The sequence below is a fragment of the Sceloporus occidentalis genome, unplaced genomic scaffold (assembly GCF_023333645.1).
Source record: "Sceloporus occidentalis isolate IW3139 unplaced genomic scaffold, rSceOcc1.0.p SCAF_34, whole genome shotgun sequence".
In the NCBI taxonomy this organism is placed as follows: domain Eukaryota; kingdom Metazoa; phylum Chordata; class Lepidosauria; order Squamata; family Phrynosomatidae; genus Sceloporus; species Sceloporus occidentalis.
In genome coordinates this window covers 10,125,743-10,146,695 of record NW_028317014.1, presented here as the reverse complement: position 1 = coordinate 10,146,695, position 20,953 = coordinate 10,125,743, and the positions used below count along the sequence as shown (strand labels likewise).

Here is a 20,953-nt window from a genome sequence, read left to right as displayed (position 1 = left end):
TGGACTACCTTGTCACAAGACAATGCCATAAGACTTTTATCAAGAACGCATGAGATGATGAGACGTACACTTACACTTTTCCCTTTACGTGTTACAACACTTCTCTCATGATTTTATTGAATGAGGCACCACTAATTTACATGTGTCCTGAGGATGAAGAAGATCTTAGTTCCAGCAGCATTTTTACTTGTCCTGGAATAGGGTGGAGAATGAGATTCCAGCAAGACTACTACACAGTTCAAAGAGAAATGAGAACAAAGTTCTCCCTCCATTGTTGGGCGCTCTCTTTGTCGACAGGCATTACTGTTTGGAGAAAGCATTAAGCAAACATAGAAGGGCATAGTAGCAGCTGTTAATAGCGATTCACATCGGAGTTTTTCATTCATACTAATACTGCCTCATTATATTTCTCTTTTGATGGGCTGTCTTGTATTGTTGTTAGGCATGTATCTGTATTAACTCCTTGGGATCATTAAACCGAAACAATGTTTTGCAGACTAAGGTAACGCTTACCTCATCTTTCCGGTGCTCAATAGGTTAAGTTTCTTGCTTTATATTTTTAGTTTAGTTTTTTTATAGTGTAGGGTTGTCTTGTTTACCCAGACAGATGTAACTTTCTCGTGTTACTGTAAAGAACTGCCCAGTGTGTACGATATACTCACAGCCAGGATATCATAGGAACCACGATGATCTACTACAAGGAAAGTTTAATGTCTCGGGGATTGTATTTTTTCTCCCATTTGCGCAAGCTGTGTGTAATCCATAAAATATAATGATTTACATGTATAAACGCCCCACATGTTCCAACAAAAACAATATATAATTCTCACTAAATGAGAAAGAGAGAGATTACTGTTTAAGAAACGCATAGCATAAAACAAAACAAATAGCCCTGGTCCTAAAGGGATTATAATGATGGATGGAGCGTCCCTTTAATTGATTATGTGAATGTATACTGTATATATATATGTATATATATATATATATATATATATATATATATATATATATACTCCTTGGATAACAAAATGCCGGGGCTCCGGGGCAGTCTTCGTGTTCATCACCCGAAGGATATTGACTTCGGCGAGAGTTCAGAGGAGGGCTACTAATGGTAAATAGTTTACAGGAAAGAAATTATCAGAAAAGACTAAGGGATCTTAAGATGTATATCTTAGAGGAGAGAGGGGAGATGTGATAGAAACAGTTAAATACGTAAAGGGATTTAACAAAGTACAGAAGGAAAGTTTATTTCAAAGGGGAAGAAATGTTAACAAGAAGCAACAATCTAAAACTAGAGGGTCAGAGGCTGTAGGGAAGATTTACTTAACTGAGAATGTGGTAAATAAGTGGAACAGCCTCCCAGCAGAAGTGGTAGGGTCTATCTAGTTTGCTGATCAGCTCAACCTCATGCTACCAGCTAGTGTTGAATGTGATTTACAGCAGCGTTTAAGCATTATATCCCTTAAAAATATCGCATTTCAATACAGATTAAATGCGTGGTTCAGCAATAGAACATTAAAATCATTAACTGTTCTCATTGTTTTCTATGGGCGTAAACTAACACAGAATCTCCTTTAACCCCCGGGTTCTGCTAATCTAATCAGTGTATTTGGAGATGCTTTGTGTGATTCATTTTTAACAAAACTAAAGTAGTCTCTAGGATAGGAGATATGGGACAAATGTGTTTTAAACGCAATATGGCCCCAAAATATCACCATTTAATTTTTCTGAGTTTTTGTTTATTTGCACAAAACTTTTTATGTTTCTTCATGGGTTGTCTTGTGACGAGTTACATCAGATAATTAGGTCACTTTTATTCAAAGCTGTGTGAAATCACAAAATCTTAATGGTCATGTGTGTGACCTTAATTTCTGTTTAACGTTATGTACAGTAAAAGGCCTAATATTGTGAGTGATGGTTCTGTTGCGCGCTGCTATCTTGATGCGTAGTAACTTATCCTTAGATGCTGTCTATAAGGAAGTGTCAAGTGCAGTAAATATGGGTGCTCATATTGCCCTTTCCGTAAATACAGTGTATTACAATGTATGGCATTTACTGAATTTATTGTAATTGTTTACCCGGTCCTCCAAAAATAGAGTCACGGTGCACGTAATTGGTAAATTGGTCCCATAATGCTAAACGTTTACTTGTTTATATAGCAGAAGTACTATTTAATCTCAGATCTGTCATGTTGAAAGGTTTATGACCCTTGTTCCACTTAAAATAAGCTAAACATGTAGATATTAAGAAACATAGGAAGCATAAAATAAAGTATATGGCCATCATCAAAAATGCTGATTCAGCTATATAAACAAACATAACTTAAAGCGATCTTCATGGTCGCAATTTTCTTTGTCTAAGTTAGATTTTTGGGTGTCCAACAGCTGGTACGGGAGTAAGAATATTTGATACTAATGTTGGGCAGTCAATCAGAAAGAGTGACAGTTTCCAGAAATGATCTTTAGAAAAAGAACAAACTGGAAGTATTAGGTATCGGATATTGCTTCCCCTGCATTGTTATGGCCATTATTTAAGGGTTCGTATCACATAGCATTTGTGACATTGTATAACAATGTAATATACTTTGAAATACAATAAGACGTACGCAAAAAAAGTGTGTTTCAGAGGAATAATGTCAGAAACACCTAACATTAAAAGGGACTCGATTGTCCGGGTATGCATTGGACATTCTGCGGGTTAGGCAGCGGTATGTTAAATGTATATGAGTATCGATAAAAATGGTCAATGTGGTCGCTGTAGTGATGAATTATCTTCAGGAACATTGCTGTCCTCTTTAACATAGATCTAAAAGGAAGAATAAGCCTGCCAGTAGAAGTGGTAGATGTAATACAGCTGAAACATGCAAGGTAGAGGCATATGGCTCCGGAATATAAAACCAAAGGCCGACTAAGGTCTAGGAACGAAGGGCAGAATATAGGAGCCAAATGGTTCTTACCTGCCGTCAAATGTCATGTTTGTAACACAGACTGGTCTACCTGTGCTCATCTAACATAATCTCAAACACCTGCTTGGTTGTGGGATATTGTAGACTAGTGTTATGAAACTCTACAAACTTTAGAAAATGTCAAATACAAAACAAATAAAAAAATCATAGGAAGACAAATATTTGAAATTGGAAATCATTTTAGATACGTTTAGTGAACCATGTCAATATCATTATTTTATTTTTTTTTTTACTTTTTTCAAGTGTCATATCATCTTTCATTAAAATATTACATTTTTGGCAACAAAGAATTGTAAAATGCTATATTCTCCAAAGTGCCTAGATGTGAATTGTTGGTTGGGTCATAACCGGCCTGACATTATTTGGAAAATAATAAAAGGTGTAAAATTTCAACACTTTGTCCTGTTATAAATATAATTATGTGACTACACAAATCAACACCACCAGATCACTTTATTGGCCAATGATCCGTGAGGTATATATACTCTGTACACATTAAGCGTGTAAGGTAATACACAAAGCGGAGTAGCAGAAAACAATTCTGCGTGTAACGCAATCGTACAATGCTGAATATCACTGGCATGTATTACTTCAGGCTACAAAGGTTGGGAATTTTAAACACAATTAAAATAGGGAGCGAACGCCACACCCTGATGTACACAGAGCAGCGAGGAAGTTTCACAGAGCAATCAAAGACACACAGGCGTACAGCCCTCTTACTCCGAAACTGGTGGCATATTGGCTTTATCCACAACGGCGATGGCACCTTCACAGGTATAATGCTTTCTAACCCATAGACTGGATGTTTTATACATTTCCAAGCATAGAAAGTGGCCTTTTTCCTTTTCGGATTTTTTTCCGATAGCTTGTAAGCTGGCGGGAGTCCTCTTCTCGTTCTGTAAAAGTATGTCTTAATGTGCGTTTATGTTATTGTCATTGTAAAAATTTCAATGTTTTGTTACGTTTTATATTGTCCCCTGTTGTAACAGCGCTACAGAATCTGCTGGCGCTATTTTAATAAATGGGATGTGAATCTTGGGGGTTTTTTTCGGTGCATAGAATTATGGGGAGGTTTAAGAATAAAGATACGTTTTGTTGCATTGTAGTGAAGGTGGAACATTGTTACTACCTTTTGGTACAACTTTTAGCACTTTTAGCTCCGTAATTACCGTTACGTGTTAATGTGCAATTAATATATGAGATGTCGCCTGTTGCTGTTATCATCCTAAAGTAGAGATTTACGTAACCGGGGATCAACTTATTTTAAACAATTACATTTATGTGATAACAGATTTAGAGAGTTTAACCACTATCGGAATATGTATTCATGAAGTTTTACTTATTACTCAATGTTGTGCTGGTTTTGAACTATATACATTTACTATACTACTTAAAAAAAACTGATGGATCTGATTACTATGTTTTTTTAATGGTACATAAATGAGGTTGAAATTAACCTTTCGAGCTAATACAGCCTGCTTTCACTACACATCCCAGCCCTTACCCAGCCGTAGGGATGAGTAATGCATTGAAGTTTCTTAAATCTCCGGCTACAAATAGGTTAAACGAGGGCACTCGTGACACAGTAGTTGTGTTGTCTGTATGTTTCAAAAGTGACATCTTCTAACTAATTGACATACCTGGGAACTTTCTAATTGAGCTTACCCTAAATATTAACCCGTTAATGACCTATCATGTGGATTCTCAGGTATGCTCATTGATTATCAGAGGCATCACAGTGTCCACATGCCTCATACGCCTATACCTGGGAACGTTCGAAATGAGCTGACCCTGAGATTCTGGAAATATTAACCCTTTAATAGCCCATTATGAAAATTCTGTGTATGGACTCAACCAATGTATTACCCAAATGGCTCTAAAATCGGCCATTGTAGAAAGCTTGACTTGTCATTATTTAAAGATACACTTAATTGCATTCAAGCAGGGATATCAACCATAACACATTGGAAGCAAAAGAACCAGTTGGGAGTCTTGCATCTGATAACAGCAGTGTAGAATAGGACGGAGTCGGCTCCAGACTGTGGGACCCTGAGATTTTGTCCCTTTAGGGTCAAACCCTGAGAGTTCCCAGCTATGCTCATAGGATTAAGATAGAAATCATCATAACGCTAAAGTAATTTATGGGTCAGATGCCAGCAATGTCCTATTTTCTCCTGTTTAGAATATACATTATTTCATAAATTGACATAATTTTCTTTTTTTGTGTGTTTTTTTTATGTCTAACTGTGATTCTCCAGAAAATTATTAGTGTAAATAATCTTTGAACTATTGTTGTAAAATAGGCTGCTTCCAACAAAGCTAACAATACGCCTAATCTCTGTTTTCTATAAGCCTTTTCTTTCCATGTTTTATTCAATATATTGAAAATGTCATATTGAGCTGTTCTCTTCTTCATTGTTCAGTTTTCAGAATGTTTTAATGAAGATCATAGCCACAATCTGTAAATATGTCTTAATGTGAGGCCACGTGGACTTGAAATTCTTAGTGTTTCCCATTTAATTTTGGTTTTAGTAAAACATAATAGCTTTATAAACTAACACAGAGCATAGTTTCACATTGATGATTATGGATTTATCCCCTTTTTTAATTCTTAGTAAATCAGGATATTTAAATAATAGAGAAATTATGCTTTTTTTAACTGAGGTAAGCAAAAAATATTTGTAATAAAAAACAAATTATTATATGGAAAATAAGCACAGCCATTGTGTACGCTGAGACATGGTACATCTTCACATACCTACATGTATATTACTTAGTGATAAACATTTAGCTATGTTTATAATGGAAATTGTATAATCTTGCTAAATTAATCGATTATAAGGACTACATTGCATGACATCATAAAAAAACGGAAGTATCTAAAATGTCTCTAATGTAAATGTTGCCCACTCATTGTTGGACTACCCAAAATTATTGGGTTAATTTTTGCCACTAAATAATTATTACATACTACAAATCAGACAGGTGTTAGTTGGTGTCCGCTTTCATTGTCAGTCAATAGGTCTCAAATTTAGGTTTTCCTAATCCCTTCTTAGGTGTTCCAAATTGTGTTTAGTATGGTTTATTCTTTGTATATTATAAAGTTTCAGAAGTTGTTTCTCAATCAGTGTTCTTCAGAACCACCCAGGTGTATATGGTCTCAAATGTTGTTTTAGGAATGTGGCAGCTCAACAATATAGATTGATTTTATGGAGCTTAATGCCCAGTGTCACCAAACACTTTGATTCAACAGTCTAGTTCCTGCACCTACGAAAGCTGTGAAGACCTGTGAGATGCCACCATACTATACTATACTCACGTATCCAACTTTTATCATTGTGTTGCTCACGGTGCTATAAACTACCAGTTACCTAGAAGAATCCCTAATAGTAGTGGGCTTTAGACAAAAATGCTCCCTTTTTGGCCATAGTGACCTCTCTATAAATGCTTACCTACTTAGAAATCTTTCAAGTTTGGCTTTTATTATATTACGCTATTTAATTCTTCCATTCATAGTCAATAACATCATAATACGCTTACCTGGGAACTCTCCGGGTTGGGCCTGGAGAACTCTAGGACAAGCACCATTCCTCTGTGTCACGACCCAGCGGCTGTGCATTGTGAGTGTGTTGTGTACCTGCTTGCCATATATTAATATATTGTGAGGGCAGTTTAGCTGGCCTAGCACAATGTATAAACACAATGTTGTGCATTTTGGGAGGAAAGCAGATAGGATAATAATATACTTACTGTCTTTTTATATTTCGAACTGGTTCTGCAATGGTTGTGTTTTAATAACCCTGAACAACCACCCCACGAACACTACCAAAGACAATGCCTAATTCTCCATTTCCTCTTCCTATTGTTGTCGTCTTCATTGAATGCAAGCAATGAGGGAGGGATGGCATGTGTGTATGTGTCTGTCTTTGTTTTGTATCGATACTCTCCATAAACTTTGTGAAAAGCGTCTACCCCACTCTTCATGGACACTAGCTCCTGAAAAGCAATTTGTTTCTGCAAATCCAGGAAAAACACTTAGATAGGAAGTTTATATAGCGTAGCCTTTAACATCAACTAAGCACACAATAGCTGTGTTACCATCGCTGATAAAGTTGTGTATTTTGTTATGTTAGAGTAGATTTAATTCAGTGTTTATTGAAATTTCGCGTTGTTAGATTCTCTGTATAATCTGCTGAACAAATTCGTTAAGTATAGATGCACAAAGGTCTAGACATTTGGCAGTTTGCATCGGGATGTGGCTTATAATTGGCTGCATACCTTTAGCTTGGATTTTTATTGCTATTGAATATTAGTCAGCATTTAACTTTTTCATTGGGCAGCTGTGCACGGTCTTAATAGAAGTGGGGATATTTAAATCACTAACAGAAGGTAAAGGTATATTTACTTAAAGACTTCCCCATCCTCTGAATCATCTATTTATGGTAAATAATTAGCATTTACTACTGAGTATGCATTTTAATATCAATTTAAGATCATCTATGCATATCTTTTTTCTGTTTCAGAGACTGTTTCTTCTAATTATGATTATCCATAATTTGAAAGTGACTGAAGCGACAGGGGAAATCGCATTCCGCGTGCAGGAGGAGCAAACAGGAGGGAGAGTTATTGGAAGCTTAAAAGAAATGCTGAAGATCCCAGACCCCCTTCATTTCATCCTACTGGATAAAACAGAGTATTTTACCCTGGATTCACAAAATGGGGATTTGTATACAACTGAAGAGAAACTGGACAGAGAATCGATTTGCCCGTTTGATAGTATAGATGAGTGTGTCATCACAATTGATGTTTTTGTTTCATCTGAAGACCATTCGGAGATTACAAAAGTGAAAGTGTTTATTGAAGATATCAATGACAATGCTCCCTATTTCACAGAGGACACTATCACTCTCTCTATCCCAGAAGATGCTGCAGTGGGGTCTATGTTTCCTATTGACCACTTGGCTAGAGATGCAGACGCTGAAAATAATAGGTGTCTGACCTACCAGTTACACTGCCCAGATCATGTTTTCACTTTAGACCATCGTGCTGACGTAATTTCATTAACTGTTTCCAAGCCTTTGAATCGGGAATCACAAAGTGAGTACAAGATCATTTTAATTGCCTCTGACAGAGGATCGCCATCGTTATCCGGCAGTGCTGCTCTTATTGTGCAAATAGTTGATGTCAACGATAACTGCCCTGTCTTCCTAATGAATAACATATCTGTGAGTCTTCCAAAAAACGTATCAGTCAACACTACAGTGGCACAGCTCGTGGCTTTTGATGAAGACGTTGGTGAAAACGGTGTTATCCAGTATGTTTATAGTAGCAGGGTCCCAGAAGCTTCCAAAAAACTTTTCAACTTGGATAGCTCAAGCGGAATTATAATTTTATCAGCCCTTATAAGTGACGAGAGGAATCAGCTACACATACTCCCAGTGTTGGCCGTTGGGCCAGGTTGTGTTCCAGATGTAGCAGTTGTTACGGTTACTTTTCAGGAACTTACAAAACAAGAGCCTAGAATGGAGTTTCGTTTCATAGGTACCCAAGATACCATGGGTGTATCTTTAAAGGAGGACGTTTCCCCAAATACAGTCATTGCCATTTTGGAAATTAAAGATCCCGATCATAGCATTCTTAGACCTCCGTACATAAATGGAATATCTCCATTCCTTCTCAAGCCTTCTGAGAGCTCCCCTGACACGTATTTGCTTTTAACATCCAAACAACTTGATTTTGAATCAGAACAAAAATATACACTACACATTATTGGTAATTCTACCTTTGACAAATCCAAGTTCCATGAAGAAATTCTTAGTATTACAATTGAAGATGTGAATGACAATGCACCGCAATTCCCTCAGGGTCTGCTAGAAGTATTTATTGATGAAAACAATATTGCTGGGGAAGCGTTACTAAAGGTTTCTGCATCTGATGCAGACGGCGGGTCCAACGGAGATATAAGTTACAGCTTGGGACATGGAGCCCCCGATATGTTTTTAATTGATAGTTCAAGTGGGATTCTTACAACGACTGCTTCTTTTGACCGAGAAAATGAAATAGCCTACAGTTTTCCGGTTATTGCAATGGATCACGGCTCACCATCACTGAATAATTCATGTATAATTAAAATTAATATCTTAGATAAAAATGATAATGCTCCCAGATTTTCTACTACAGAATTCACCTTTTTTATTCCAGAAAACCTTCCCCGGTATGGGGAAGTTGGAATTATAAATGTGACAGATGTCGATTTTGGATTGAATGGTGAATTTACTTTGTTAGTGTTGAATGTAACCAAACTCTTTTCAGTCGGCCCAGATAGAATCTTAAGATCTAAGGATTACTTTGACTATGAGGCAGAAAGAATGTACGAGGTATGGGTTGAAGCAAAGGACAAAGGCAACCCACCTCTGTTCTCTAGAGCAAAAATCCATGTCTTCATACTGGATGTAAATGACAATGCACCATTAATACTATCACCAGAATCCAACTTTTCATATGTTTTAGTCTCGCCAGATATCACAAAGGGATCCTCCATTACTAAAGTCCATGCTGTTGACTATGATACCGGTATGAATGGAATCATAACATATAGTGAATTTGGTGAAGTGGACCCTAACGCCGATCTGTTTAAAATAGATACCATTACAGGCAACATCACACTAAAAGAAACCACAAACATTCAACACTGTGGGCTTTATCAAATCCTGGTGAAAGCAAGTGACCAGGGATATCCCGAGGCTCTTTCCACTATAGTAAGGGTTAACATTCTCCTTAATCACAGCATCAGTAATAGAAGCTACGTGGAATCACTAATCATGGACAAGACAATTACAACCAAGTTAAACCAGGTGATAATGTTGAGTCCATGTCCACAATATAAGGCAATGGCGTTATTGTCCTGGTCTCTGACGGCACCCGTCGCTCTAGCAATCCTGAGTATCTCTGCCTTGTGCTGCATGACGGGAACATTTTTGTTTTTGTGTAGAAGGAAAAGACACTTGAAAAAAAAGAAACGGCCAGATGTACAAATTCCGTTAAAACACAAAGTTGATTACTGTATGAAAGACTGGAATGAGATGTAAAAACCCTTCTAGAACTTCCTTAACTAAGTAAAACGTGAAAATTCTAGTGATTGCTTTCTATAGGTAACACCAGTTGCATCATTTTGTAGAAGGCAAGGGATTTGTGAAAAGAACGAAAACAACAGTAAGTTTTCTTTTCCACCAGGGAAATTTCCCTGGGTCGAGAGATGGTTATAGCAAGTCCCTACTGAGAATACATGAGAGACCGAAGAGAGCAACCTAGGACAGGAAAGGATATTAAAATAATGTAAAGTTATATCCTGATGCTGAATTATATCAGGATAAAGTTATATCCTGATGTTATATTATCACCACCCACACAAGGAGACCTATATGATTTAATGATTTATGTTAATCAGTTTACAAAAGTGTTCAAACGTTTCTAATCAAATGCTGTCCTTTTCCATATGGTATTATTACAAGCGTTCTGATACTGTTTGATTACTAATTCTATCCCACATCATGTGTCTTGTCAGGTCAACCCTAAAGAGTAGGTATCTCTACAGCTTTAAAGCATGGACAATAATTAAGACACCGCATGCCATAACGCACAAAGATACATACATAGAGAGAAATCTAATTCTCAATGAAACAATTGTCACATAAGATGTAGGGAGTCCTTCGGGAGTCCTTCTGCTGTTATGGAACTCTAACATGACACAGCCAGCCCCAAAAAAGTATTAGGATGATTGAGAATCAGAAGCACTGCAGTTCTATAGGTGAAGCACCGCAGTTCTATAGGTGAAGCTCCCAGTTGGGTTACCCTAACCATTGCTGACCCTAATAGAGAGTGATGTGATTTATCAACCAGCAGCAGGTAGAAGTTCTCTTCCACCTTCCCATGGCGCATGGCTTATATTTTGTTCCTGGACACACTGTGAGACTGCTACCAAAAGTGGCCTAAACGTTTCTGTGCTATTGGAACAGCATTGCAAATCTAATGCAACAGTCCACTTTTAAGTAGATATGCATGATTTTGTTACTTCATTTTCTATATTATTTATTTATTTTAGATTTGTATCTCTTTTTCTGAGCATTATGACTTCATAATATGTATATATTTTTTTTACAAATGTGGAAAAATTATATTATGTCCAGAGATTTGATTATGCTAGTAATATATTTTTTTTTTTTTTCTCGGTTGTAATGAATACAAAGTGCAATATACATATATATTGTAATGATATAGATTAAAAATAAAATAACTATAAATAAGTAAAGTGTCATAGGAGAGAGATTTGATGAGTATATACACCTACATTTTATTCTTTTTATTTTAATTGTATTATTTTGCTTTTATTGTCTTAGAATCATAAATTCTTATTTTAGCAAAATGTGCAGCTATATATTGTATATGTTTGGCAATATGTTTTGTGAATAATAAAGCAAGGTGCATTTGTATCAAATTAAAATGTTAGTGCTGTTAACTTAATGGTGTTGTTAAACGGCGGCTTTTCAGAATTTACAGTTCAGAAACAACAAGTGTGCATACGCACACATAAACTGACGCACGCACACACACGCGCGCACACACACACATGCACACGCACACACGCGCACACGCACACACATACACACTATCTAATGCGGGAGGGAAAGAAGTGTAAAGTTCTAATTGGTCTTAGGGAGAAGCCTAGCCCTGGTGGCTGTTGAACATAAGATTTCTTACCTCTTTCAGGTTTTCTCGGTTTCTTTCTAAGAATGATAGATAACTAATGGTTAATGTACTATGGTTCTCCTTGACGCATTCTTTACTGGTCCTCAGCAAGTTCCTCAGAGATCAGTTTTACTCAGCAGTTTATAATGAAGTCTATATTGTATTTTAGAGGCTGGCAAATGGGCTCAGACTAACAATTACTTGACATCACAATCTGGGACACCAGCCCAGACCACAGAACATGTGTAATATAAACAAAATTACCCATCTGGGTCTCTTTTTAAATTCCATATTGCAAAGTGGTCTTATAACCGTGTATGTGTTTTTGTGTGTATATATGCATATATGTATGTGTATGTATATATATATATATATATATATATATATATATATACATGCTGCAGTTTCAAAGTTTGGGGTCACTTAGCTGTTTTTATGGAATGAAAGAACAAAATTTCTAGCTGTAATATAATTGCAAAAGGCTTTTCTACTTTTAAACTTAAACTTGGATCGGTGAACATGCCACTGGCAGGAGTGATGGGAGTGATAAAGGGCCTCTGTACGCCTATGAAGATATTCAACTAAAATCAGCGGTTTCCAGATACAATAGTCATTTACATTAACCCCTGTCTGTGCTGGATTTCTGATCCATTTCATGTTATTTTAATGGACAAAGCTTGCTGACTGACCCTACAAATTATATAGATGGGGGGGACAGAATAGTAAAAGAAAGACAAGATAAAAGAAAAATGGGGAGGAAGATAGAAAAAAAGTGAGGAAAAGATGTCAGAAGTGAGGTGGGAAAAAAATTGCCAAAGAGGAAGGAAAGAATAGAACAGACGTTCTACGGGTAGTTACTATGGGTTTCTGTGATCCCGAAACAAACATTGAGATGTCGGACAAGGTATTACATGCCTGACTACAGATAAACATGTGCAGACCACGTTAATCACACCGAGGGTATCAGTCTCCGTGACCTCAATAAATGCAATTTGCTGTTACGTTGTAACTTGTTTTACTTATTATATCTGAAATTATTTACACCCTTTTATATCACCTTCAGGTATATATGTGTCCAGACAGATCTCCAGAATTCAATGTTTGCGTATAATAGGTATTTATTTCAAAGTAGCCTTGTGTGCATAATTTGAAAGAAAACTCAAAGAAAAAGTGCTTTTTTTTAACATCTACTTAGAAAACACATTATCAGAGATTTGAAGAAAAACTTAATATTGAAAAAAGGAATAGATGAAACAGTACACAGCGCTGCGGAATCTGTCGGCGCTTTATAAATAAAGTATAATAATAATAACTTAATACAATAACATAACAAAGGCCACCTGTATTACTAAAACTGATTTACTAAAGCAATTTTTTGCCGGCTTAAATGACCCCATCAGCAAAAATAAGATCCCGGTATGATTACGAAAGCTCCCGGTAGAGGTCTCCATGTGCCGTAGGGTATGTAACATTGGGTCTACCAATGGATGGTTAAACTTAGATTAAATAGCAACTCTTTGGTTACGATGGAGACAAAACTGAAGAGGACTCGTAAACTCTGTAAATCTATTTGAGTGGATCGAAAACAAAATGGAGTCCAGACTATATCACACAGTTACTTAGCTGAGTCACCAATCAATAGGTGTTCTGGGGTCTTCTCTGTGATTTCCTTCAACAAGTTGCCCTCTTGGAGTTATAGTAATATTGGGCAACAAGTAATATGCCTAATCTTTTACTTTCACTGTGTAATTATAGTTCTTGGGGGAGTATATATATCATGTTAACCTCACGCTTCCTCCTCGAACTACATTATTCTGGTGGGAATAGTTTGGAGAGAAAGGTACTGTGGATGCAAAGAAATGTCTGTCAATGGCTGAAGGAACATTTTGGGCTTTCAGTTCAAAATAATTTGGCAGGTTCCAGGTTTTGTAAGTAAATCCCTGATTTATATTTACATTTTGAAGTAAGTTGAGGGCGAACACAAGTTCAGTGCTTGTCGTGTGTTCATAAAAAAAAGAGAAAATAGATGACGCATAGCAAATTCATGGATTTACAACTACAACCCTCCTGTTGACTCTCCAGCCAATTCCCACTTTAGCAAATAAACGATAATGGTTTTGACGTATTCACCGCTCCTTCAAACGCTTGCTCTGCTTTAGTAAGTACAGTCTAAAATTTGAACCCATTGGCCCGTGTTTGTACACACCGTCAGACAGTCCAGGAGACAAGATATCCCGGATGAGGGGAGATAAAAGTCATATCCTGGTATATGCTTAATTTCCTACAATTAGCTTTCCTTGGACATATCGCAATTCTGCATCAGGCCCTAGATTATAGAACACGGAGGCATCGCCTGATGATTGATTATTCCCTGTATCTCCAGAGCATTCACATTGTTTACATCACATTAATAGCTTTGTCATTCTAATAGGCCGGTGTACTTTATTTGTCCTACACTGTGTTTATTTGCAGCCACTAAACGCTAGATCAGTGCAGCGTACCTACACATTATCATTTGTGTACTTTTAAAATAAAAGGCTTTGAAACTGCACAATAGGTTTGTATTTTAACGTTTCTTTTGCTGGGTAGTGTATTCCCTTATATCTAACCTTTGAACTATTTACCTTTCCTCATTTTAATGGTGTGTAAAGATATAATAATATATATATAATATAAATTATTAGAATATCCACGTATATTACAAAAAATCTCTAATACTAGCATTTTGTAATGTCCATATTGTTGTTTTTGTGTTTTTTTGGTTTTTTTTGGTACAACAACATAAAATTATAGAAAGTCTCTTGGCAGGAAGCCCTCTGGATGGGACACACACGGCAGGAAGCCCTCTGGATGGGACACACACGGCAGGAAGCCCTCTGGATGGGACACACACGGCAGGAAGCCCTCTGGATGGGACACACACGGCAGGAAGCCCTCTGGATGGGACACACACGGCAGGAAGCCCTCTGGATGGGACACACACGGCAGGAAGCCCTCTGGATGGGACACACACGGCAGGAAGCCCTCTGGATGGGACACACACGGCAGGAAGCCCTCTGGATGGGACACACACGGCAGGAAGCCCTCTGGTTGGGGCACACATGGCAGGAAGCCCTCTGGATGGGACACACACGGCAGGAAGCCCTCTGGATGGGACACACACGGCAGGAAGCCCTCTGGATGGGACACACACGGCAGGAAGCCCTCTAGATGGGGCACACACGGCAGGAAGCCCTCTGGATGGGGCACACACGGCAGGTAATCCCACTTGCAGGGTACTCAGCTTGGGAGTCCACTTGTGGGGTGCTGGCCACAACACAGGAACAGATCAAGAACCAAAGCAGGAACAGATCAAGAACCAAAGCAGGAACAGATCAGGAACAGATCAGGAACCAAAGCAGGAACAGATCAGGAACCAAAGCAGGAACAGATCAGGAACCAAAGCAGGAACAGATCAGGAACCAAAGCAGGAACAGATCAGGAACCAAACAGGCAGTCCTATAACATCAATGTCAAGGCCCAGACTGAAGGGCTGGGCAGGTTTATAAAGTCTGGCTAAATCAGGTAATAAGGTGCAACTGGACCTGATAATCAGTCTGACTGGTTCAGAGTGACAAGGGTGGCCACTAGTGGTTGGAAACAGAAATGAGCAACACAAAGTTTGAACAAGTCCATCCAGCGAAGGGTGAAACGTTACATTTACTGTATTGGTTATTTAAAAAAAAAAAAGTAAACATTATCTCCCCAAAACTTTATTCTTCATATGCAATATTTATTTTTCACAATAAGTAATCCCTAGTTTTTATCCAGTTATCCCCGTCGCCCACATTTATCACTATAAAACTGAAATCCAGACCCCAAAGGTAAACATTTCGTGATTTCAACAATCCAAAAAAGGGCACGTTCTGATTTTTGTATTCGTGAGCTATCCAGATTTTGTTTAAATCTGAACTTGCTAAAAAAAATAGATAAAACCGCTATTTTCTTTAAGTTCAGTCTGCAGGCTTTGTTTTCCTAAAGTAAATATAAAGTGAAAAAATGAATTATAAAAAGGGGATTAGAATGCATTCTGTTATACGAAAGCAGAATTCAATGGCCAAGCATCACCAAACCTTGAATGGTTGATGAGAAGTCTATCAGCCGTTCCATTGTTGGGGTGGTGAGTTATGTGCTAAAATGGGAGTAAAAGCTGTGGACTTTAAAATGAGTGCCGTAACTTTACAAAGGACGGCTGACAGATGCATTACCATTAAGGTAGAGATCACTCAACCCTTATCCACTGTAATGTTCATATTCTTCATTGGTGCACAATGTCGTGCTTAAGCACTTTGTACGCAATCTACATTCTCTACATTTTTTATTTTTTTTAGAGTTTATTAAATAGAGAAACTTCAAAAAGAAATTCATATCTTACTCATGCCTAAACTGTTCCTTTGCCACCCCTAATGTGCTCCTCGTCGCTAACCTACCCAAATTTTAACAGCCAATAACTGGCAGGAGACTGCTGCCATAAAGTCAATGGGAAGACTATCAGCACATGTGCGTTGGTGGTCTAAAGTGCCCACGATGGCTGGAGTGTGATGTTAGTGGAAGATGCCTACTGTGAAGGTCCTTTGAAATAGTTGCCCCCTGCATGATTCATTTTTTCTATTAGCTTCTCGGTTTAAAGGAACCAGCAAAGATGAATCCTGCTAGCATTGTATTTTTGTGGGGTTGTGTATAAAGTATGACCGCTTGCGTGGTTTTCTTCGTGCTGATCAGAGCATTCCATAGGTTACTTTTTTACAAGAATAACTTCCTATATTTCAATGCAAGGCACTCAATGAGAAAGTTTAATGTTTCAATAATTTGTTGTTTTATGGTACAGCGAAGCAAAACATTATAGCCTTTATTTTTATATTACTTTCCAATTCTAGAAAGTAACACGCAAATCTCCTCTTACATGCCCTGTACATATAGTGAAATTTTATAGGCGTATTGGGTTTTATGATCAAATCCAGACACTATTAATGCCCTCGAAAGAAAATAGTCGCATTGTGAGTAAAGCTTTTGAGATATTGTTTAATATGCGTGACAAAGTGTTTAAGTATAATTACCGAGCTTTATTTTAGAACATGTGCTATTAAAAGTTCCAGCTATGGTGGAACATGCTGTGTTTTATCCAGGCTACTCTGGGGTCCTTCATTTATCCCTTAGCAAGTGGAGAAATTAATGTTTAATTGTTACTGGCTGCTGTGAGTATGTTCATCAAAGCTGTGAATAAAGGCAATAATTGTACAGTGTGGCAGCAAAGTGCATCTTAAGGCTATAATTAACTGGAACAGCAGAATACGCACAAATTTCTGCTCCCAGACTGGATTTCAACAACGGTGAGTCGATTCAGGTGCTCTATATTGTGTTGTTGTTACTGGAACTTGCTTACCTAGTTTAACCCTAAAATTCTTTCATGAGAATCAGTGGAGCTGACACTTTTCAAAATAATATGAAACCCTGAGGTCCTTCAAGGAGTGTAATGTCAGAAGGAGTTGGAATCACAAAGGGCGGAGAGGACCAGGAAACCCAGGAACGGAGAAGAGGAGCAGTAGTGTAGTCAACAAGCCAAGTTGTACCAGGAGAGAAATTCAAAGCCAAAATCAGAACCAGGAGCGCAGTCAGCAAGCCGCGTCAATGCCAGAAGTCCAAACCAATAGCCGAATCGGCAACCAAAAAGCAGGGTCAGCAAGCATAAAAAATATGTTACGCCAACCAAGGGCGTAACACAGTAGTGAAAGTCTCACTCTAAAACACTCGGTGCACTCGGTTTAGTCTGCAGAAGGGTAGCAGGTTCGGCCCAGGAGGGCTGGACAGGCCCGGGAGAGCTACAGCAGGGATCTTCTGGAACAGTACCTTGAGAGGTTATAAAATGCATACCCCAGGACAGTCCTGTTCAATTTTTTCCTTTTTTCGCACCTCTCCATTTTTCTTAAAATGGTCTCCTTATATCTATTCCTTGCAGACACTTCAGAATTCAGAGGAATTCTTGCAAATATGTTCCTTCTTGTCCCGTCTGCTGCTGCTGCATCCAAGGCAATAACCTAGTTAGTAACTACGATAATGCAAGCATATCCAAATGGATTAGGCAGATACCGATGACAGTTGCTATCTCTGTACTTCATTGACCCAGGCTTAGCTGGTGTACAAGCTGATTACTTCAGACAGCCGAGTCTTTGGGGGAATACTGAGCTGATAAAAGAGAGTATGACTTCAAACACTTAAAAGAGATAAAGCAATTGTCCTCCAAGCTGGTCTAACATGAAAAGGTATTTTGTACTTTTCATCAATACATAAGTACATGTTCGACACCTTAACAGAAATTTATAGATATTACTTGATAATTTGAAAAATGGTTGGGGGAAACTATTTGAACGTGCACTCTCCATTTCCTGCTATGGTACACCCCACTTCCTGCCATAGGGTAACCTTCAGGTTGTAAAATACTAAAATGCAAGGTAGACTGGTTTCTCTCATAGTATTTCCAATATATTTTATATTAATAAATTCATTTATTTTGAGATTTACTAACAAAGCAACAATGCCGTTGGGTGCTTCGGTATAGTGTAAAACAAACATTTAAAACAGAGTCCAGATTAATTTTCTCTCCCACACAGGTCTATTCCTATGTTTACCTAGAGCTGGCCTTTACATGGGTCCCAGTGGGTCCTTGGGACCCAAGCAACACTTTGCCGCCCAAAGACATATTTCGGGAGGCAAGGTTCATGGAGAAGATGACAAAAGAAGGCATGGGGAGAAGCGGCAAATGAGACTGTGACATGGAATCCGTCGGCAGAGAAGGTAGGAAGACATAGAATGTGTGAGAGTATGAATGAGAATGTGAGAATGTGAATGACAGTGCGAGTGAGTACTAATTACGCTACTAACCTATGCAACACTGTTTTTGTATTTATTGTGTATATACTTTATTCACATCATCCAGCCATATTCTTTCATTTTTTTACAATGCGCTTTCTGCAATTAAGAAATAGGTGGTATAACCAATATTAGATTCTAGATTTAGATTGAAAATTTAGATTTTACGGTGATTCACTTTTTTTTCTGGTACAATACAAATCATTGCACTGGAAAGAAGACACTTCAGAATGTTATGTATCAACACAAAATAGGCTAGAAAATATTAAAAGATTGGAAGGAATTGTGGGGGGGAGAAAAACATCAATGCAGGTTGATTTGTGACAAGTCAGATTAGCTTTGACATCAATGAATATAGATTAGGTTTTTACGCCCTGCAAAAGCTATGAATAAATATTAAAAGTGAAATAAATTAATTTTAATTTGATAGAATGTGATGTGTGGAGGGCAATTTAGTTAACTGGGAAAAAAACGTCAGATTAGATGAAGATTCCTTCGGTATAACACTTTTAAAGAGATAGTAAAGTTTCATGGCTATTGTTGGTCAATAGCTGGTTTACCAGGCATTATGTCTAAATCCGATTTTTTTCAGGATGCCAGAATTCTCACTTACATGTAACTGTTTAGTTACCGTTACTATTAAGACAATAATGATTTGTAGTTATTATACCCTTTTTATTATTGCAAGAAATCCTTGATCCAATTCTTACACATCCTTCTATATTAAGACAAAAAATGCATTGATATTGTTTTTCCTGTTTCCTGCTGCCTTCTTGCTGTTGGATCACATGGATGAAGGTAAAATGCCTGGGGGGGCGTTACCAGGTTGCAAAAGACCACTCACCTTTGTGCTGTTCACATGTCGCCTCACACTGTGCATGTGTAAGTGTGTCATTTGGCGGCAGCTGGCCTTAAAGTGCCAGGGATGCTTTTCCCCCCAGTCATTCTCTGATGCCTTGTACACAGATATATGTAACTTTACCGTGAGCCACAAGGTTGTCAATATCTACCACAAGAAGCTCATAAGCAGGCTGTTGTTTTAGAGGACAGATTCCAAATGTTCCAAAGCTAAGGTGTGTAGGTCTGGGTGGACAGCACAAATTGCAAATAAAGAATAAATACATGACACAAATGGACATAAAAGTGGCTGTAAACACTTTACAAGTGCAGAGTTAAAAAGGAAAAACGCAAAGCCACACCTTATGTGGTATAACAGGTAACGCCAATACTTACTGAATATCTTTTTTGTAGTCTCAAAACTATTTAATAATCACACATCTGCAGAGTGAAATGACACACAAAACAGGGACATCTAGTGTCTGAAAGAGGTAGCACAGCTAAGGTAAAACGGTAGAATTCTACTGAATAGGGCTAAAAGCTAAGAAACAGTAAAGGTCCGTTAGTATATTCATGTAAGATAATATAGATTACAATATATTTTCAAGCTCTCAGAGGTCCCTTCTTTAGATGTAAATATGTTTTAAGCTTGTTTAAGTAAAGTTGTTATGTTATACAATACTTCTTATGTCCTGTTAAGTCATTGTACAAAGCTGTGGAATAAGATGGCACTATATAAAACAATAAATAATAATTTTAGGAACTGTATAGGTATATGAAGAGACTTACATTTAAAATTTCTCGTAGCTAAAAAAGTAAATACATTGTAGGAATTGTACATGTATTATGTACAGGGACAGACTACTAGGTTTAAAACGGCTTAGGTTGAAAAATGTTCATCAGAAATTGATTAAATTATTCTTTACTTATTGTGTAACATCAAGAATAGGTATTTCCCCTTTTGGTCCAGAAAACATACCTCCAGTACCAGCTTCTCTGCTGCCCTCTTGTGGTCAATTTACTGAACAGAATTTACTTAAAAAATACAAAATATAGCAATTTGCAGCTTTAAATCATTTGTAACAATAATCATTTGCTAAACCAAACCACTTTATTAATCAATACCACTCCCAACCCTTTTGATTTGTACATGAGGCCTTTGTTATCACTGAGTAAGTGTAAGTTCAGTAACGGGTTTTAGGCCACCTACCACACTTGTAACACGACTGCTCAATCAGGGTTTTACTGAACCTGGACTTTAAAAGGGAACATTCGCCATCACTGTGCTTCGCAACATAAGTTAATTTATTGAAACTACTGATAGCTGGTGCTTTTTTGTTTATCAATTAGTTTGTAAATAGTTTTTAAACTCACCTCATGGCAGTCAAGATTGGCGGCAGCCTGTGGCAGAGCCAGCAATATCTAATCAATTTCCTGTCCTGAATTTCTCTCCTTTCTCCACACCCACCTGTAACTCCTTCCAGGCCGGGTTTTTTTATA

At 37.6% G+C, this 20,953-nt stretch overlaps 1 pseudogene; it reads left to right on the top strand.

The window, feature by feature from the left end:
- Positions 1-3,724: 3,724 nt before the first annotated feature.
- LOC149298287 (protocadherin-20 pseudogene) lies at positions 3,725-10,053 on the top strand (annotated as a pseudogene).
- Positions 10,054-20,953: the final 10,900 nt, after the last annotated feature.